This window comes from Telmatherina bonti (assembly GCF_933228915.1).
Source record: "Telmatherina bonti genome assembly, chromosome: 7".
In the NCBI taxonomy this organism is placed as follows: Eukaryota; Metazoa; Chordata; class Actinopteri; order Atheriniformes; family Telmatherinidae; genus Telmatherina; species Telmatherina bonti.
The window spans coordinates 4,115,307-4,138,406 of NC_136625.1; the positions used below are offsets into that span (position 1 = coordinate 4,115,307).

The 23,100-nt window shown below is 44.8% G+C and overlaps 1 protein-coding gene across 1 annotated transcript in view; it reads right to left on the reverse strand.

Moving 5' to 3' along the window:
• Positions 1–23,100, reverse strand: part of LOC306758899 (PEX5-related protein-like) — a 72,101-nt gene that overhangs the window by 44,825 nt on the left and 4,176 nt on the right. The window lies entirely within an intron of this gene.

Sequence of the window (23,100 nt, forward strand, 5' to 3'; positions counted from 1 at the left end):
TGTTGTTGTAAACACATCAGGACCAACATTCTGCAGCAGCCTGCAGGCTGGTCTTGGCGTTAGCTGCTAATATGGACGCTAGCAGCCATAGTGTTAGAAACCAATGTGAAAGCTCCTGGCATTAGCTGCTAACGTAGAAGGTCACAGACCTAGCATTAGTAGCTAATGTGGAAGCTGTCAGTTCTGGCTTTAGCTGCTAATATGGGAGCTTGTGGTCTTTGCGTCTGTAGATGTAGCAGCTACATCTACTAATGTAGATGTAGCTGCTAATGTGGAAGGTCACAGACCTAGCATTAGCTGCTAATGTACATGCTCGCTGACCTAGGGTTAGCTGCTAATGTGGAAGCTCTCCGTCCTAGCGTTAGCTGCTACTATGGAAGCTCTCCGTCCTAGCATTAGCTGCTACTATGGAAGCTATCCTTCCAAGCATTAGCTATTAATGTGAAAGCTCACAGCCCTAGCGTTAGCTGCTAATACGGGAGTTTGTAGTCTAGCATTAGCTGCTATTTGTAAAAGCACGAAGTTCATGCATTAGTGGCTAATGTGGAAGGTCACAATCTTGGTGTTAGCTGCTAATGGGGGGCTTGTGGTGTTGTTGTTAGCTATTAATATGGAATTTTACAGTATTTGCGTTAGCTACTAATGTGGTGCTAATTAGCTGTAGTCTTATAACAAAGTGTTTGAAACATGGAAGCGTTCTTTGCACATGCTCAGATGCATCAAACAGAATCAGATACACGGGTGTATACACGCGGTAGAAATCTTTGTGTGTTAATCTGATTACTCATCGGGTTATATCTCTACGCGACCGGCTTTCATTCAGCCGTTTTGTATTTTCAGGAGCTTTTTAAACGCAAATGTTTTGGTTTTGTGTGAAAATGTGGTGTGAACAGGACCTGGGAAGGATCTACAGGTGTGGCAGGTGAACAGGTGTCGCTGTGAGGTGGAAGTGTCCAGGTGATGAAGACACAGGCTGCTCCCAGGAAGAAGTGATGTGAAGGCAGGACGACCAATCAATAAAACATCAGAAACACTTTATTATTAGATCAGCTCCAAACCGGAGAAGAATATCAGCAGTGCTGCATGTCAGATTTTACTGACTCCTCCCCTCTTCTTCTTCCATTATTCATCTGTCCGTCTTCTCCTGTCCATCATCATCATCATCATCATCATCATCATCCCCTCACAGATGTGTGCCAGCAGACGGACAGGTGTGATGGTGACATCACTGTGGCACCTACAGCTCAGACCATTCAGTCAACACAAAGTCACTTAGATCTCCGCCTGGCCAACTTGTCACAGGAAGTCACATGACCGGCGGTAAGTCAGCGACTGAATGAGCGATGACGTCATCCTGCTGGCTGACAGCAGGTCGGTGGAACCCTGCAGAACCTGGAGGCTTCATTGATCTTCTAACACCCAGATATCATCCTGAGTTCATCAATACTGTCCAACAGGAAGCAGACAGTGTGTGTGCATGCCTGCGTGCACGTGTGCGCGCGTGCGCATGCATGTGCGTGTTAGACACGCATCGTTGTGCGAACACAGAGCAGCAGAGATGAGGAGGAAGAGGAGAACTCTTTACTCTCTTCAGTATTCTCTCAGATTGTTCACTCTGTTATGATGTCGGCCGTCCGGCTGTGAGCTGTGCACGTGTGCGCGCTTGGCAGTGAGGTTTGTGTGTATGCATGTGTGTGAATGCATGTGCACGTGCTGGTGTGTGTGTGTGTGTGTGTGTGTGGTTGGTAGAGATGTTGTCCGTCTAAAAATAACCTGCTGTTGTGCTGAGCAAACGATCCCCCAGCAGCAGATCTGATGTCGGAGCTGCAGCAGTCGGCTGCACCACACAGAGCATGGTTACCACAGTAACTACAGTCACCCCCGTTACCATGGTAAGTCACCTGGGTTACCCCAGTCACTTCTGCATCTTCAGTTACCATAGTAACTACGGTTACCATGGTGCAATCCTCATTTACCATTTCAGGAACAATATTATATAAAAAATAAAGTTATGACAATAACTTACTGTAACTAATCACCACGATTACCATGGTAACTACAGTATCTACCTCGCTACAGTTACTACCACAGTTATGATGGTAACTAACTATGGTAGGTACCACAAAAGCCACTGTTATTACAGTTACGATAAGTAAACTTGTTTACCAAAGTAACAGTTACCACAGTAACTATGGTAACCATAAAAAAACCACAGTTACCATGCTACAGCAGTGACTAATGCTGTTACCATGGTAACCAACAATTTTAACTATGACAAAAAAAATGACTAAAATAACAATAGTAACCATAGTCAGTGCAGTTACTATGGTAACTACAGTAACTTGGCAACGGCGGTTACCTCGGTGACTACCAGAGTAACCACAGATGGCAGAGTACTTCCTGCCTTAATGCAGCAGCAGTTGCTCCACCCTGATGTCACGGTTGCCAGGTCGGTATAAATATAAATCTGCACGGCGTCTGTGTAGCCATGGTAACCCATGTTGTTCTGTATGACCGGTGCCAGTGGGAACATGTAGGATGGAACCTTGGGGAACGCCACATGTAATTCGTGTTTCTGCAGACATAAAGTTACCGACTGACACAAAGTACTTCCTGTTCTCTAAGTATGTTTAGAACCAGTTCAGATCAGTACCAGGACCCACCAGTTCTCCAGTCATTTCAGTAATATTTCATGCTAAACTGTATGAAACGCAGCACTGAGCTCCAGTAAAAGTAAGACAGACATGTTTCCATCATCTTCATACAAACATATGTGATGATGTTGCCGTGGGAAACCTGACTGGAAGACATCTTCGCTGTTTTGTGTTGAAAATCATTTCGCAGAGAAAAAAAACGGCTTTTTCAATGGAGGAGTGAGATGGGCCAGTAGTTGTTCATGTGCGTCTTGTCTGGCCCGTTCATGCATGAAGTATGACAATCAGAATATTTAGTGTTATTTACTTGTACTGAACAAATGAATGACTTTTACTGTATATTGTGTAAAATCTACAAATAAACATAAAAACAGTCTTGCACTGATGTGTGATGCTTTTAAACATTAGAACATATTTCCTCACTCCTCATTGTCTCAGCTGTTGCACATTCAGGCCTTCAAACAACCAAACCTCTCGTGTGTGAAACTAAAAGAGGCAATGTGTAATGATGACTGAAGTCCATCAGTAAAGAGAAGGAACAAAAACACAACACTACCACATCCGCCTTCTTCCATCTAAACTGTTAAACTGACTTTTGTCTGAAAATAAACAGATATAAAACTGACTCGCTAGGCGTTAATTATTCACTAATTAATATGAATTCTAAAAACTTTCAATAATAAAGGTTCGTGCCTCAGCAAGCAATCATTCAGGTGTAGCACAGAGGCAACGCTTTAGCTTGTGGAAGTATTTACTGTGTTTGGGCTACGAAGACCCTGCCTGCAGACGTACTGACCCGTCCATGCAGCAGATGTTTCTGTAGGTTTGGGCCAGTGGTCTCCATGGCCAACCCTGACTTCAGGCAGTGTCTTGCATTTCAGAGGTGGGGCAGGTCTGGGACATCCTCTGATGTTTTTCTGGATGAACCTCCACAGTCACTAGTGCTAAAACACACAAGTCCCATATTTTCCAGCAGCAGGTCATCTTCACTGCCCCCACCATCCTGGTTGGACTCAAGAGTACTTTCTGTCCCTTAACTGCACTTAGGCTGTACAAAAGATAGGCACAAACTGTACTCTGAATAGCTATAATCTAGACAAAAACTAGATTTATTTTATTTATTTATTGCTAAAAAGTCATTTACAGCGTAACAATGTATTTTGATGTATTTTCAAGAACAAAAAAGTCGGAGTAACAGTATGGAATTAAGTTAAAACATAGCCAGTGATGCATGGCAGGCGGTTGAGCCGCTTGTCTTGTGACCTAAAGGTCGGCGGCTTGAGTCCTGCTCCTCATGCTGGAGAGGGTTATTACAGAGGGTTTTGTCAGGAAGGCGTAAAACAGGTGATGATTCGCTGTGGTGACCCCTTCAGAACGGACAAGCCAAAGGGGAAACAACAACAGAGCCAGTGATGCATGATGTCCACTTGACTGGACAGCTGATTCATCAGAAATTACTTCGAATCTATAATCAATACTCACATTTTTGACAGCAATGTGTATCCTTAGCTGTGAAATGATCTTACTAACATCACTGGAATCTTCAACTCCAAAGGGAAAATCTCCAAGTGCTCAGGTCGGCCATCTTGTTTTTCAGGAATTTTTTGCGTGCTTACACCGTCTGACCAGCAGGTGGCAGTATATGACACAACTCACTAATGTCCAATGTAGTGTCTCAAAAGCAGGTATACCATGAACAGCCTTGCTTAATGATAAACACTTTGAAAACTGTCCATTGCATGAAAGGGCTACATCCCCTTTTTAGCCGAGGCTGGATTCCCATCGCCAAGGAGGTTGTGTTAACGGCGTTTATCCTGTTTTTAATCTGTTTGTGTTCAAGATCACTCAAAAAGTGATGAATGGATTTTCATGAAATTCTCAGGAGTTCTTGGAAATGTGAAAAGGGAGAACTGATTTAACTTTGGTGGTGATCCAAATCACTGTTTGGATCCAGGAACTTTTTAGAATTGTGGTTCTTGACGGAGGTTTTCAATCTGTAACAGATCTGGCTCCATGGTCTGAAACTATTTTGAAACTTGGGTGAAGAGGGGGGCGGAGCTTCAACTGATCACAACCTGGTGGTGAGTTGGTTCAGATGGTGGGGGAGGAAGCCGGTCAGAGCTGGCAGACCCAAACGTGTTGTGAGGGTCTGCTGGGAACGTCTGGCTGAGTCCCCCATCAGAGCGAGCTTCAACTCACACCTTCAGCAGAGCTTCAACCATGTCCCGAGTGAGGCGGGGGACATTGAGTCACAGCCGGAGCTGTGGCTGTAAGGTCGTTGGTGCCTGTCATGGCGGTAATCCCAGGACTCGTTGGTGGACACCAGCAGTGAGGGATGCCGTCAAGCTGAAGAAGGAGTCCTATCGGGCCTTCTTGGCCTGTGGGACTCTGGAGGCAGCTGATGGGTACCGACGGGCTAAGCGGCATGCGGCTTCAGCTGTCGCCAAGGCAAAAACTCGGGCATGGGAGGAGTTCGGCGAGTAATGGAGAACGACTTCCGGACGGCTTCGAGGAGATTCTGGTCCACCATCCGGTGGCTCAGGAGGGGGAAGCAGTGCTCCATCAACACTGTGTACAGTGGAGGTGGGGAGCTGCTGACCTCAACTCGGGACGTTGTGGGTCGGTGGAGGGAATACTCCTCAATCCTACCAACACGTCTTCCGATGAGGAAGCAGAGCTGGTGGACTCAGGGGTGGACTCTCCTATCTCTGGGGCTGAAGTCGCTGAGGTGGAAAAAAAAGCTCCTTGATGGCAAGGCCCCGGGGGTGGATGAGATCCGCCCGGAGTTCCTTAAGGCTCTGGATGCTGTGGGGCTGTCCTGGCTGACACGCCTCTGCAGCATCGCGTGGACATCGGGGGCAGTACCTCTGGATTGGCAGACTGGGGTGGTGGTCCCCATTTTTAAGAAGGGGGACCAGAGGGTGTGTTCCAATTACAGGGGAATCACACTCCTCAGCCTCCCTGGGAAGGTCTATTCAGGGGTCCTGGAGAGGAGGGTCCGCCGGATAGTCGAATCCCGGATTGAGGAGGAGCAGTGTGGTTTTCGTCCTGGTCGCGGAACAGTGGACCAGCTCTATACCCTCTCTGGGGTCCTGGAGGGGGCATGGGAGTTTGCGCAACCAGTCTACATGTGCTTTGTGGACCTGGAGAAGGCATTCGACCGTGTCCCCTGGGGGCTCCTGTGGGGGGTACTCCGGGAGTATGGGGTACCAGACCCCTTTGTACGAGCTGTCCGGTCCCTGTACGACCGGTGGCAGAGGTCGGTTCGCATTGCCGGTGTTACGTCCCTAAGAAGGAGTAACACCTAACGAAGCAAGGTTACAACCTCAGATGAAAGCACAGAGAAAAAAAGTCAGAGTTGGGCACATTTATTCACTGCTCAGAGACCTTCACAGTCACAGATTCCAAACCAGACAGCCATTTGCGTCAGGGAGAGCCAAGGCCAACATAACAAACAAACACCCCTGCCTACAAAACAAAAAGGACAACTTACCTACCCGCCAAACAAAGCAAAGTACAAACTTACATCTAACCTACTCTATATTAACATAAACAGGAGAAAAGAACCACATATGATAAAACAAAATGGCAGCTCTCCCCTATAAGGCCTATCTGGAAGAAAGCTCAGGGTTATATTAAACAGAAACCCAATACCCAACATATAACCCACAATGTCAATAAGCTGATGCACCAAAACCAACATGATGTGAATGGCAAGTGGCCAGAAGGCCCAGACGCGCAGATCCTGAGGTCTTTTAAAAACCACTCCCAGACCTGATTGGCTGGAGGAGGCTGCCACACATCAGCATAATAAGGAACACCTGGGAAGGGAGTATAATGCACAATGAGTATAACACAATGCTGTAACACCCCCACCCATAAGAACAAACACCAGTTTGTTTACGATGAAAATGAGGTTACAGTTACACTCTTGAAAGGGCATCGGCCACCACATTACTTGTCCCTTTTTTATGCTTTATGACAAGGTGATAATTCTGACAGATCAATGCCCACCTCATTAGCCGTTGGTTGTTGTTGTACATACGTGACAGAAAGATGAGGGGGTTATGATCGGTGAAGACTTCCACTGGAAGAATGGTGGATCCCACATATACATCGAAATGCTGTAGTGCCAGCAGCTTTGCCAAAGTTTCTTTTTCGATGGTTGAATACTTTCGTTGATGAGCGTTGAACCTCTGGGAGAAGTAGCAAATGGGATGGCTCAAACCTTGAATATCCTCCTGAAGTAGTACAGCACCGGCTCCCACGTCGCTGGCATCCACTTCTATTTTAAAAGGTTTAGAAAACTCTGGAGCAGCAAGAACAGGGGCACTAGACAGTAAGGCTTTTGTTCCCTCAAATGCACGCTGGCAAGCAGAGCTCCAAATAAAAGCCTGTTTCGGACTGCACAAGTTGGTAAGGGGAGCAACTACTTGTGAAAAATTCCTGCAGAAACACCGGTAGCAGCCAGCCATGCCGAGAAATCTGCGCAACTCACGGCGTGTGGAAGGTACCGGAAAGGCAAGAATAGCTTGTACCTTGGCATTTACAGGCCGAACCTGGCCCTGACCAACTACCTTACCAAGATAGGTAACTGTGGCCTTACCAAACTCACACTTATCCAAATTTAGTGTGAGGGATGCAGCTGATAAGCGCTCAAATACAGTCGTCAAAGTGGACAGGTGCTCAGGCCAACTGGAGGAATAGATGACCACATCATCCAAATAGACATTACAATTTCTAACATCCCCCAATACCAGTGACATCAATCTTTGAAATGTAGCTGGAGCATTTTTCAATCCAAAAGCCATGACAGTGTACTGTAGGAAACTATCAGGAGTAACAAATGCTGAGATGTCTGAAGCTCTCTCAGTTAAAGGGACTTGCCAATATCCCTTAAGGAGATCTAGCTTGCTTACATAAGCAGCAGAACCCACGTTGTCTATGCAGTCATCGATGCGAGGCAACGGAAAGGAATCAGAAGTGGTAACCGCATTCACTTTGCGAAAGTCAGTGCAAAAACAAGGGGTACCATCCGATTTTGGAATGACAAGGCAAGGAGAGCTCCAGGGACTACAGCTGGGTTTAGCTAATCCATGTTCCAATAAGTACTCAACTTCTTTCTTCATCTCATCTCTTTTAGTCATGTTAACTCTATAAGCATGCTGCTTAATTGGCACTGCATTACCAACATCAATGTCATGTTGTAGGACCGTTGTACGAGATGGGGTATCACCAAATAAAGACAAGTAGTCCCGAATAAGGTTGTTAATATTTAATTCCTGAGCAGGACTTAGGTGAGACAGACGTGTAGACAGATCCAACAATACCTTGGAATTAGGTACTCTCGCACACTGACGGTCTAAATCACGTAGTGTAAGGTCATTTTCTTCTGTGGCTGGCCCAGTTCCTGATAAAGTGGTCACTAAAACAGCCTCAGGCACATCTTTAGCAGCTTCTGACACAAGAGGAGCAGAAGACTGCTCTCCAATCTCAGAACCTTCCCTTGTGTGATACAGCTTGAGCATGTTAAGATGGCACAAACGAGTCTTCCGTTTTCTGTCAGGGGTTTTAATCACATAATCAGTCTTATTCACCTGTCTTTCAACCACATAAGGTCCAGAGAATCGAGCATCCAAAGCTGACCCCGGAGTTGGAAGGAGGACCAACACGTTATCACCTGGCTTCAAATAGCGGGAAACCGCTTTTCTATCATACCTCTTTTTCATTGTTGCCTGAGCAGAGGAAAGTGCTTCCACTGCCGTTGAGCAAGCTTGGTGAAGACGCTCTCTGAAGTGAGATACATAATCCAAAACATTAGTCTTGGCCAACTGAGCAGATTGGTCAGACATGAGCTGCTCCTTCAGCATTTTTAAAGGACCTCGAACTGAATGACCAAAAACAAGTTCAGCCGGACTAAACCCAAGAGATTCTTGCTTAGCCTCTCAAATAGCAAACACCATAAAGGGCACTCCTTCATCCCAGTCTTTACCAGTATCCAGGCAATACTTTTGCAACATCGATTTCAGAGTCTGGTGCCACCACTCTAGAGCTCCTTGTGATTCAGGGTGGTAGGCACTGGACACTACATGCTTTATCTCGAGCGTTTGCAGAACTTGTTTAAAAAGTTTAGACAGAAAGTTAGAGCCCTGATCAGTCTGCACTCTTTTTGGGAGACCAAAGGTGGTAAAGAATTTGGTTAGAGCTCTAACGACCAGTGGTGCCGTTATTCTTCTCAGGGGAATGGCCTCTGGGTAACGTGTGGCCGTACACATTACTGTTAATAGGTACTGATTCCCTGACTTTGTCCTGGGCAAAGGACCCACACAGTCCACTATCACATGCTCAAAAGGTTCACCAAGCGCTGGAATTGGACGCAAAGGGGCTGGGGGAACCACCTGATTTGGTTTACCTGTTATCTGACAGGTATTGCAGGTGCGGCAAAACGTCACCACATCAGCCTTCAAACCTGGCCAAAAGAAATGTCTGAGTACTTTATTATATGTCTTTGTAACTCCCAGATGACCTGACAAAGGGTGGTCATGGGCTAAATATAGCACGAGATCGGTACCCTGAAGGGACAACAATCTGATACACAGAGTTCCAGTCACTGTCAGCATTATCTCCACATAATCTGGGTTTACCTGCCTTGCTATTGGAGGAGTCCATTTGCACATCAACAGACTGTCATCTACAAAAAGATACAGGTTCCCCTCCGCTTGCTTTGTTTATGGAAGCCCAACATTTAGACAAGGAAGAATCTGATATCTGTGCAGCAATAAGGGCTTCATGGGTTATAGGCAAGTTTAGAGAAAAGGGGTTAGGGAGCTGCTTCAGCTGTTTCACCTCAAGGTGCTCCTTTGATCCATCCATTTGATCTCTTCCATGCAGACGTTCTCCTCCCGCAAGGGTTTCAACAAATATGGAATCAGCCAAATTGGTCTCCTCTGCCCTCAGACGGGACTGAGCTCTGGTAAGAACACTGGCTGAGAAGACAGATGGCAAACATTCCAATAGCTCATTCCCATCTAAGATTGGTTCTGGAGCCTCAATGACTTCAGGAACAGGATGAACTTTTCCTCCGGCAATGTCATTTCCCATGATGAACTGAACACCTTTCACCGGAAAAGAGGGCCAAACTGCAACCTCAAAGAATCCACTAACCAGCTCAGACTTTACATACACCTGGTGCAGGGGGGCTGGAACGTATCCCATCTCTACCCCTTGAACTAAAGTGCTGGCATGGCAAGAAGTCTGCTCATTAAAGGGAAGCACAGATGCAAGAATCAGAGACCGAGACCCTCCTGTGTCTCTCAGTATTTTAACTGGTACTTCATCCTCGGGTTTTCCAGTTAAAGATACAGCACCATCAAAAATGAATGGTTGGAAGCAAAGATCAGGTTCCTCCTTTAGACCCTCAATGTGTTGGGACTGAATAGTTTTTATCAACCCCACTCCTTTTGGTTGACAACCCTGGATGGACTGTTTACGCTTTAGGGCTGGACAGCCAGAAGCAATATGACCAATCTTATGACAATAAAAGCATTCCCTATCCATTCTTGGTGTAGGGGTTGACTGCTTATCGGGAGAAGGAAAGCTTTTCTTTTGAGGCAACTCCTTTCCAACACACTCACGTTTATTCACAAATACATTCTTATGGGTCAGGGAAAATTCATCAGCTGCAACAGCAGCTGCCTTCAAAGTTGCTACTTTCTGCTCATTCAAATAGACAACAACACGATCAGGCAAGCAGTTCTTAAATTCTTCTAGCAACATCAATTCACGTAATGCATCATGATCAGTAATTTTACTTGCAGCACACCACTTATCAAAAAGAATGCTCTTCTCTCTAGCAAACTCTACAAAAGTTTGATTCGCCATTTCCCCATGGCTGCGAAAACGTTGTCTATATGCTTCCGGAACAAGCTCATAAGCAGCAAGAATAGTGGACTTCACAACATCATACTTCAAACTGTCCTCTAAACACAAGGTGGAAAAGACTTCTTGGGCCTTTCCCACTTAATTTACACTGAAGAAGCAGAGGCCAGACCTATTTTGGCCAATGCAACGAAGCGGCAACACGCTCAAACACATTAAAATATGTATCAACTTCTGACTCACGAAAAGGAGGTACCAACACAATGCTTACATCAAAGGAACAAGGACTTACTGATGACGCAGTTGCAGTTCCAACAGAAGAACTCATGGTGGAGCCTGGTAGGGGAACAGCATTGGGTGAAGCTGCAGTAGTCATCTCAGAAGAAATCAGCAGTGATTTTGAAGGTGTGGAACTTTGCAGCTCTAATTGACGCAACCTGATTTCCTTTTCAGTCTGCATCGCAAGCTCCAACCGTTTAAGCTTGATGACTTTCTCAGTTTCCGTCTCCAGCTCCAACCTACGAAGCTCAAACTCTATCTGACGCGCTTGTGCTTGATTCTGGGCTTATAATTATCTTGCTTGATCTTAGTGCTGCATTTGATACAGTCGATCATAACATTCTGTTACAAAGACTAGAACAGGTGATTGGAATTACAGGTACAGCGTTAAGCTGGTTTAAATCATATTTATCTGATAGACTTCAGTTCGTTCATGTAAATGACAAGTCCTCCTCCCAAACTACAGTAAGTCATGGAGTTCCTCAAGGTTCTGTACTTGGACCAATACTCTTCACGCTATATATGCTCCCTTTAGGCAAAATTATTAGACAGCATGGAATAAACTTTCATTGTTATGCAGATGATATTCAACTATACTTATCCTTTAAACCATCCATCCATCCATCCATCTTCTGCCACTTATCCGGGGTCGGGTCGCGGGGGCAGCAGCCTAAGCAGGGAAGCCCAGACTTCCCTCTTCCCAGCCACATTTGCCAACTCTGCGGGGGGATCCCGAGGCGTTCCCAGGCCAGCCGAGAGATGTAATCCCTCCAGCGTGTCCTGGGTCTTCCCCGGGGTCTCCTCCCAGTGGGACGTGCCTGGAACACCTCACCAGGGAGGTCCAGGAGGCATCCTGACCAGATGCCTGAGCCACCTCAACTGGTTCCTCTCGATGCGAAGGAGCAGCGGCTCTACTCTGAGCCCCTCCCGGATGACCGAGCTCCTCACCCTATCTCTAAGGAAGAGCCCGGCCACCCTGCGGAGGAAACTCATTTCAGCCGCCTGTATACGAGATCTCGTTCTTTCGGTCACGACCCACAGCTCATGACCATAGGTGAGGGTAGGAACGTAGATCGACTGGTAAATCGAGAGCTTCACCTTCTGGCTCAGCTCCTTCTTCACCACGACAGACCGGCGCAGAGCCCGCATTACTGCAGGCGCCGCACCGATCCGTCTGTCGATCTCGCGCTCCATCCTTCCCTCACTCGTGAACAAGACCCCGAGATATTTAAACTCCTCCACTTGAGGCAGGACCTGACTCCCGACCCGGAGAGGGCAATCCACCCTATTCCGGCTGAGGACCATGGTCTCAGATTTTGAGGTGCTGATTCTCATCCCAGCCCCTTCACACTCGGCCGCGAATCGCTCAAGCGAGAGCTGGAGATCACGACCAGATGAAGCCAACAGGACCACGTCATCCGCAAAAAGCAGGGACCCAATCCTGAGGCCACCAAGATCTGGATCTGGATCCCCTCAACACCTCGGCTGCGCCTAGAAATTCTGTCCATATAAGTTATGAACAGAATCGGAGATAAAGGGCGGCCTTGGCGGAGTCCAACCCTCACCGGAAAGGAATCCGACTTACTACCGGCAATGCGGACCAAGCTCTGACACCTGTCGTACAGGGACCGGACAGCTCGTACAAGGGGGTCCGGTACCCCATACTCCCGGAGTACCCCCCACAGGAGCCCCCGGGGGACACGGTCGAATGCCTTCTCCAGGTCCACAAAGCACATGTAGAGTGGTTGGGCAAACTCCCATGCCCCCTCCAGGACCCCAGAGAGGGTATAGAGCTGGTCCACTGTTCCGCGACCAGGACGAAAACCACACTGCTCCTCCTCAATCCGGGATTCGACTATCCGGCGGACCCTCCTCTCCAGGACCCCTGAATAGACCTTACCAGGGAGGCTGAGGAGTGTGATTCCCCTGTAATTGGAACACACCCTCCGGTCCCCCTTCTTAAAAAGGGGGACCACCACCCCAGTCTGCCAATCCAGAGGTACTGCCCCCGATGTCCACGCGATGCTGCAGAGGCGTGTCAGCCAGGACAGCCCCATAGCATCCAGAGCCTTAAGGAACTCCGGGCAGATCTCATCCACCCCCGGGGCCTTGCCGCCAAGGAGCTTTTTGACCACCTCAGCGACTTCAGCCCCAGAGATAGGAGAGTCCACCCCTGAGTCCACCAGCTCTGCTCCCTCATGGGAAGACGTGTTGGTAGGATTGAGGAGGTCTTCGAAGTATTCCCTCCACCGACCCACAACATCCCGAGTTGAGGTCAGCAGCTCCCCACCTCCACTGTACACAGTGTTGACAGAGCACTGCTTCCCCCTCCTGAGCCACTGGATGGTGGACCAGAATCTCCTCAAAGCCGTCCGGAAGTCTTTCTCCATGGCCACGCCAAACTCCTCCCATGCCCGAGTTGTTGCTTTGGCAACAGCCAAAGCCGCATTCTGCTTAGCCTGTCTGTACCCATCAGCTGCCTCCAGAGTCCCACAGGCCAAGAAGGCCCGATAGGACTCCTTCTTCAGCTTGACGGCATCCCTCACTGCTGGTGTCCACCAACGAGTCCTGGGATTACCGCCACGACAGGCACCAACGACCTTACAGCCACAGCTCCGGCTGGCCGCCTCAGCAATAGAGGCACGGAACACAGCCCATTTGGACTCAATGTCCCCCGCCTCACTCAGGACATGTTCGAAGCTCTGCTGAAGGTGGGAGTTGAAGCTCGCTCTGACAGGGGACTCAGCCAGACGTTCCCAGCAGACCCTCACAACACGTTTGGGCCTGCCAGATCTGACCGGCTTCCTCCCCCACCATCTGAGCCAACTCACCACCAGGTGGTGATCAGTTGACAGCTCCACCCCCCTCTTCACCCGAATGTCCAAGGCATGTGGCCGCAGGTCCGACGATACGACTACAAAGTCGATCATTGAACTGCGGCCCAGGGAATCCTGATGCCAGGTGTACATATGGACACCCTTATGCTGGAACATGGTGTTCGTTATAGACAATCCATGACGAGCACAGAAGTCCAATAACAAAACACCATTTGGGTTCAGAGGGGGGGGACCATGCCTCCCAATCACTCCCCTCCAGGTCTCACTGTCATTGCCCACGTGAGCATTGAAGTCCCCCAGCAGAACAATGGAGTCCCCAGAAGGAGCACCCTCCAGCACTCCCTCCAAGGACTCCAGAAAGGGTGGGTACTCTGAACTGCTGTTCGGTGCATAAGCACAGACAACAGTCAGGACCCGTCCCCCCAACCGGAGGCAGAGGGAAACTACCCTTTCATCCACCGGGGTAAACCCCAAGGTGCAGGCACCAAGCTGGGGGCTGATGAGAATGCCCACACCTGCTCAGCGCCTCTCACCATGAGCAACTCCAGAGTGGAAGAAGGTCCAGCCCCTCTCGAGGGTTCTGGTTCCAGAGCCCAAGCCATGCGTCGAGGTGAGTCCAACTATATATAGCCGGAACCGCTCAACCTCGCGCACAAGCTCAGGCTCCTTCCCCACCAGAGAGGTGACGTTCCACGTCCCTAGAGCCAGCTTCTGTAGCCGGGGATCGGACCGCCAGGGTCCCCGCCTCTTGCTGCCGCCCAGCTCACACTGCACCCGACCCCTACGGCTCCTCAGATGGTGAGCCCACGGGACGTGGGGCCCATGTAACCCTTTCGGGCTGAGCCCAACCGGGCCCCATGGGCGAAGGCCCGGCCACCAGACGCTCGCTCTCGTACCCCGCCTCCAGGCCTGGCTCCAGAGGGGGGTCCCGGTAACCCGCGTCCGGGCAAGGGAACATTCATGCCCAGGTTGGTCGTCATCATAGGGGTCTATGAGCCGTGCTTGGTCTGGTCCCTCCCCTAGACACCTGTTTGCCATGGGTGACCCTACCAGGGGCATAAAGCCCCCGACAACATAGCTGCTAGGATCTTCGGGACGCACAAACCCCTCCACCACGATAAAGTGACGGCTCAGGGAGAGGTCCTTTAAACCAGATGAAACAAATCAGCCCAATAGGCTACAAAATTGTCTCATAGACATAAAGACTTGGATGTCTAGAAATTTTCTCCTCTTAAACTCAGATAAGACTGAAGTAATTCTCGTTGGATCTGAAAAACTCAGAGCTAAATTTTCCGGTTTTGTAATGAACCTGGATGGCATTACTTTAGCTTCCAGTGCTACAGTGAGAAACCTTGGAGTAATATTTGACCCTGACCTGTCCTTTGGCCCACATATTAAGCAGGTTACTAAAACAGCCTTCTTTCATTTACGTAATATAGCCAAAATTAGGGACATTCTGTCTCAGAGTGATGCAGAAAAACTGGTTCACGCTTTTGTTACTTCGAGACTAGATGACTGTAACTCTCTATTACTGGGCTGTCCTAAATATGCCCTGAAAACCCTTCAGCTGATCCAGAATTCTGCAGCCAGAGTCCTGACCAGAACCAGCATGAGAGATCATATTTCTCCAGTTTTAGCCTCTCTTCATTGGCTGCCTGTTGAATCTAGAATAGAATTTAAAATCCTTCTCCTTACATATAAAGCCCTCCACAACCAGGCACCACTATATATCAAAGACCTCATTGTTCCTTATATACCAAGCAGAGTACTTCGTTTGCAGACTGCAGGCTTACTTGTGGTTCCTAGAGTCTCAAAGAGCCGAGCAGGAGGCAGAGCCTTTGGTTATCAGGCCCCTCTCTTATGGAATAAGCTCCCAGTTAGTGTTAGGGAAGCAGACACCCTCCCCACCTTTAAGACTAGGCTGAAGACTTATCTTTTTGATAAGTCCTATAACTAGGGATGGTTAGCATCCCTTAGTTATGCTGCTATAGGTTTAGACTGCTGAGGGACATTTCCTGATACACTGAGCTTCTTTCTCTTTATCTCTCTCTTTTATCCCCCCCCATAACAGTGTAGCATCATTAACATGTATGTCTCCTGTCTCAGCAGGTCTCCCTGGCCGGGAGTAGCAGTTCCTGTTGTCTGTTGTCTTTCTGTCCTCTTCCCCCCCCACAGCAGAGGCAGATGGCTGCCTGTCCTGAGCCGGGTTCTGCCGGAGGTTTCCTTCCTGTTAAAAGGGAGTTTTTTCCTTCCCACTGTTGCCAGTGTGCTTGCTCAGGATGGGAGATTGAGTTGGACTCAACTCAATCTGTTGGTTTCCTTATATAGGCTGTTATGAATTGGCCTTCATTATGTTTTCCCCTCTGTCTGTAAAGCGTCTTGAGATGGCATTGCCGTGATTTGACGCTATATAAATAAAGTTGAATTGAATTGAATTGAATTGAATAATTGCAACCGTGCTAGCCGCACCTTGACACGAGCCTCCTCCCTCAGTCCAGGTGAGGGGGAGGGACTAACAAAAGGAGTATGGCTTGGGTTCTCCACCCTTTGCTGAAGACTGGCTACAGGTCCCTCACCATCCTTCACAGCAGATTCCAGTTGGTCATCAGGAACTCTATCTGGAGAACCTGGCAACCCCGACACAACGAGTAACCCTTCATCCACTAGCCTCCGTGAAACCAGTGCTTTCAATTCTCCTTTAACCATCTGTTTAGTCACAGGTAGGTCAAAATGTGCTGCTACAGCCCATAAATCATGTTTGCGACAAAGATTCAACATCTCCCAGCTTGGACTCTCCAAGAACCGACTCAAAACAAAAGCACTAGCCGCCATATTCACACCAACATATGCCAAACACACCAAAGCTAAAGAATATATGCACACCAAATACTAGACCCAAAGGGTCTGGATCCAGCCATCAAACTCTGGTAAACAAATCCCAGATGAGCCCCCAATTATGTTACGTCCCTAAGAAGGAGTAACACCTAACGAAGCAAGGTTACAACCTCAGATGAAAGCACAGAGAAAAAAAGTCAGAGTTGGGCACATTTATTCACTGCTCAGAGACCTTCACAGTCACAGATTCCAAACCAGACAGCCATTTGCGTCAGGGAGAGCCAAGGCCAACATAACAAACAAACACCCCTGCCTACAAAACAAAAAGGACAACTTACCTACCCGCCAAACAAAGCAAAGTACAAACTTACATCTAACCTACTCTATATTAACATAAACAGGAGAAAAGAACCACATATGATAAAACAAAATGGCAGCTCTCCCCTACAAGGCCTATCTGGAAGAAAGCTCAGGGTTATATTAAACAGAAACCCAATACCCAACATATAACCCACAATGTCAATAAGCTGATGCACCAAAACCAACATGGTGTGAATGGCAAGTGGCCAGAAGGCCCAGACGCGCAGATCCTGAGGTCTTTTAAAAACCACTCCCAGACCTGATTGGCTGGAGGAGGCTGCCACACATCAGCATAATAAGGAACACCTGGGAAGGGAGTATAATGCACAATGAGTATAACACAATGCTGTAACCCCGGTAGTAAGTCGGATAAGGATGTATAAATATTTACTGGATGTTTTCTGGATATTTACTGGATGTTTTTTGAATATTTACTGGATGTTTTCAGGATATATACGGGAGGTTTTCTGGATACTTACTGGATGTTTTCTGGATACTTACTGGATGTTTTCTGGATATTTACTGGATGTTTTTTGAATATTTACTGGATGTTTTCAGGATATATACGGGAGGTTTTCTGGATACTTACTGGATGTTTTCTGGATACTTACTGGATGTTTTCTGGATATTTACTGGATGTTTTCTGGACATGTACTGGATGTTTTCTGGATATTTACTGGATGTTTTCTGGATATTTACTGGATGTTTTCAGGATATTTACGGGAGGTTTTCTGGATATTTACGGGATGTTTTCTGCATATTTACGGGATGTTTTCTGCATATTTACGGGATGTTTTCTGCATATTTACTGGATGTTTTTTGGATGTTTTCTGGATATTTACTGGATGTTTTCAGGATATATACGGGAGGTTTTCTGGATACTTACTGGATGTTTTCTGGATACTTACTGGATGTTTTCTGGATATTTACTGGATGTTTTCTGGATATTTACTGGATGTTTTCTGGACATGTACTGGATGTTTTCTGGATATTTACTGGATGTTTTCTGGATATTTACGGGAGGTTTTCTGGATATTTACGGGAGGTTTTCTGGATATTTACGGGATGTTTTTTGGATATTTACGGGATGTTTTCTGCATATTTACGGGATGTTTTCTGCATATTTACTGGATGTGTTTTGGATATTTACGGGATGTTTTTTGGATATTTACGGGATGTTTTCTGGATATTTACTGGATGTTTTTTGGATGTTTTCTGGATATTTACTGGATGTTTTCTGGATATTTACGGGAGGTTTTCTGGATATTTACGGGAGGTTTTTTGGATATTTACTGGATGTTTTCTGGATATTTACTGGATGTTTTCTGGATATTTACTGGATGTTTTCTGGATATTTACGGGACGTTTTCTGGATATTTACGGGACGTTTTCTGGATATTTACTGGATGTTTTCTGGATATTTACTGGATGTTTTCTGGATATTAACGGGATGTTTTCTGGATATTAACGGGATGTTTTCTGGATACTTACTGGATGTTTTCTGGATATTTACGGGATGTTTTTTGGATATTTACTGGATGTTTTCTGGATATTTACTGGATGTTTTCTGGACATGTACTGGATGTTTTCTGGACATGTACTGGATGTTTTCTGGATATTTACTGGATGTTTTCCGGATATTTACTGGATGTTTTCTGGATATTTACTGGATGTTTTTTGGATGTTTTCTGGATATTTACTGGATGTTTTCTGGATATTTACGGGATGTTTTTTTGATATTTACGGGAGGTTTTCTGGATATTTACGGGATGTTTTCTGGATATTTACGGGATGTTTTCTGGATATTTACTGGAGGTTTTCTGGATATTTACTGGAGGTTTTCTGGATATTAACGGGATGTTTTCTGGATATTTACTGGATGTTTCCTGGATACTTACTGGATGTTTTCTGGATATTTACGGGATGTTTTTTGGATATTTACTGGATGTTTTCTGGATATTAACGGGATGTTTTCGGGATATTTACTGGATGTTTCCTGGATACTTACTGGATGTTTTCTGGATATTTACGGGATGTTTTTTGGATATTTACTGGATGTTTTCTGGATATTTACTGGATGTTTTCTGGATATTAACTGGATGTTTTCTGGACATGTACTGGATGTTTTCTGGATATTTACTGGATGTTTTTTGGATATATACGGGAGGTTTTCTGGATATTTACTGGATGTTTTCTGGATATTTACTGGATGTTTTCTGGATATTTACTGGATGTTTTCTGGACATGTACTGGATGTTTTCTGGATATTTACTGGATGTTTTCTGGATATTTACTGGATGTTTTCTGGATATTTACTGGATGTTCTCTGGATATTTACGGGAGGTTTTCTGGATATTTATTGGATGTTTTCTGGATATTTACTGGATGGTTTTTGGATATTTACGGGAGGTTTTCTGGATATTTACGGGAGGTTTTCTGGATATTTACGGGAGGTTTTCTGGATATTTACTGGATGTTTTTTGGATATTTATGGGAGGTCTTCTGCATATTTACTGGATGTTTTCTGCATATTTACTGGATGTTTTCTGCATATTTACTGGATGTTTTTTGGATGTTTTCTGGATATTTACTGGATGTTTTCTGGATATTTACGGGAGGTTTTCTGGATATTTACGGGAGGTTTTTTGGATATTTACTGGATGTTTTCTGGATATTTACTGGATGTTTTCTGGATATTTACTGGATGTTTTCTGGATATTTACTGGATGTTTTCTGGATATTTACGGGACGTTTTCTGGATATTTACTGGATGTTTTCTGGATATTTACTGGATGTTTTCTGGATATTAACGGGATGTTTTCTGGATATTAACGGGATGTTTTCTGGATACTTACTGGATGTTTTCTGGATATTTACGGGATGTTTTTTGGATATTTACTGGATGTTTTCTGGATATTTACTGGATGTTTTCTGGATATTTACTGGATGTTTTCTGGACATGTACTGGATGTTTTCTGGACATGTACTGGATGTTTTCTGGATATTTACTGGATGTTTTCCGGATATTTACTGGATGTTTTCTGGATATTTACTGGATGTTTTTTGGATGTTTTCTGGATATTTACTGGATGTTTTCTGGATATTTACGGGATGTTTTTTTGATATTTACGGGAGGTTTTCTGGATATTTACGGGATGTTTTCTGGATATTTACGGGATGTTTTCTGGATATTTACTGGAGGTTTTCTGGATATTTACTGGAGGTTTTCTGGATATTAACGGGATGTTTTCTGGATATTTACTGGATGTTTCCTGGATACTTACTGGATGTTTTCTGGATATTTACGGGATGTTTTTTGGATATTTACTGGATGTTTTCTGGATATTAACGGGATGTTTTCTGGATATTTACTGGATGTTTCCTGGATACTTACTGGATGTTTTCTGGATATTTACGGGATGTTTTCTGGATATTTACTGGATGTTTTCTGGATATTTACTGGATGTTTTCTGGATATTAACTGGATGTTTTCTGGATATTAACTGGATGTTTTCTGGACATGTACTGGATGTTTTCTGGATATTTACTGGATGTTTTTTGGATATATACGGGAGGTTTTCTGGATATTTACTGGATGTTTTCTGGATATTTACTGGATGTTTTCTGGATATTTACTGGATGTTTTCTGGACATGTACTGGATGTTTTCTGGATATTTACTGGATGTTTTCTGGATATTTACTGGATGTTTTCTGGATATTTACTGGATGTTTTCTGGATATTTACTGGATGTTCTCTGGATATTTACTGGATGTTCTCTGGATATTTACGGGAGGTTTTCTGGATATTTATTGGATGTTTTCTGGATATTTACTGGATGGTTTTTGGATATTTACGGGAGGTTTTCTGGATATTTACGGGAGGTTTTCTGGATATTTACGGGAGGTTTTCTGGATATTTACTGGATGTTTTTTGGATATTTATGGGAGGTCTTCTGCATATTTACTGGATGTTTTCTGCATATTTACTGGATGTTTTCTGGATATTTACTGGATGTTTTCTGGATATTTACTGAATGTTTTCTGGATATTTACTGAATGTTTTCTGGATATTTACTGAATGTTTTCTGGATATTTACTGGATGTTTTTTTGGATATTTACTGGCTGTTTTCTGGATATTTACTGGATGTTGTCTGGATATATACGGGAGGTTTTCTGGATATTTACTGGATGTTTTTTGGATATTTACTGGATGTTTTCTGGATATTTACTGGATGTTTTCTGGAGGTTTTCTGGATATTTACGGGAGGTTTTCTGGATATTTACTGGATGTTTTTTGGATATTTACTGGATGTTTTCTGGATATTTACTGGATGTTTTTTGGATATTTACTGGATGTTTTCTGGATATATACGGGAGGTTTTCTGGATATATACGGGAGGTTTTCTGGATATTTACGGGAGGTTTTCTGGATATTTACTGGATGTTTTCTGGATATTTACCGGATGTTTTCTGGATATTTACCGGATGTTTTCTGGATATTTACCGGATGTTTTCTGGATATTTACCGGATGTTTTCTGGACATGTACTGGATGTTTTCTGGATATTTACGGGAGGTTTTCTGGATATTTACTGGATGTTTTCTGGATATTTACGGGATGTTTTCTGCATATTTACGGGATGTTTTCTGCATATTTACGGGATGTTTTTTGGATATTTACGGGATGTTTTTTGGATGTTTTCTGGATATTTACGGGATGTTTTCTGGATATTTACGGGATGTTTTTTGGATATTTACGGGAGGTTTTCTGGATATTTACGGGAGGTTTTCTGGATATTTACTGGATGTTTTCTGGATATGTACTGGATGTTTTCTGGATATGTACTGGATGTTTTCTGGATATTTACTGGATGTTTTTTGGATATATACGGGAGGTTTTCTGGATATTTACTGGATGTTTTCTGGACATGTACTGGATGTTTTCTGGACATGTACTGGATGTTTTCTGGACATTTACCGGATGTTTTCTGGATATTTACGGGAGGTTTTCTGGATATTTACGGGAGGTTTTCTGGATATATACTGGATGTTTTCTGGATATATACTGGATGTTTTCTGGATATTTACTGGATGTTTTCTGGATATTTACTGGATGTTTTCTGGACATGTACTGGATGTTTTCTGGACATGTACTGGATGTTTTCTGGATATTTACGGGAGGTTGTCTGGATATTTACGGGAGGTTGTCTGGATATTTACGGGAGGTTGTCTGGATATTTACTGGATGTTTTCTGGATATTTACTGGATGTTTCCTGGATATTTACTGGATGTTTTCTGGATATTTACTGGATGTTTTCTGGATATTTACTGGATGTTTTTTGGATATTTACTGGATGTTTTCTGGATATTTACTGGATGTTTTCTGGATATTTACTGGATGTTTTTTGGATATTTACTGGATGTTTTCTGGATATTTACTGGATGTTTTCTGGATATTTATTGGATGTTTTCTGCACATGTACTGGATGTTTTCTGGATATTTACTGGATGTTTTCTGGATATTTACTGGATGTTTTCTGGATATTTACGGGAGGTTGTCTGGATATTTACTGGATGTTTTCTGGATATTAACGGGATGTTTTCTGGATATTTACTGGATGTTTCCTGGATATTTACTGGATGTTTTCTGGATATTTACGGGAGGTTTTCTGGATATTTACTGGATGTTTTCTGGATATTTACTGGATGTTTTTTGGATATTTACTGGATGTTTTCTGGACATGTACTGGACCTTTCCTAGACGCCTAATTTAGAACATTTGCATGGTAAAATCTAAGCTCTAGGTCTGATCCTACTTGTTTGTACTGGCTTGTTTTGTCCTTCTCAAGGACCCAATCAGGGGCTGCAGGTTGGACCAGAAGCAGTGATGGAGGATCATGTGACCCCCCCCAACTGCTCAGATATTTATATCCTCCAGCAGATAATTAATCTTATGTGAAAGCATACCCCCGAGATGGTCAAAGTCAAGTCGGTTAGACCTCTTTTTCCTCTTTATCTTCCACTTTTCATTCACCTCATGTTTATTTTCTTGCTCTCTCACTTTACCTTGTTTATCCTATCTACTTTCTTTTTTCTAATGCTCCTTCTTTTTTTTGTCTATCTTCTTTTCCTACGTGTCCATTTCTTTCCCTTTTATGGTCTTCCCCTATATTTTACTTCTTTTTCCACATTTACGAACTTCTCTCCATCTCTTTCACATCCCCCCTTCTTCCCTTTCCTATCTCTATTATCAGT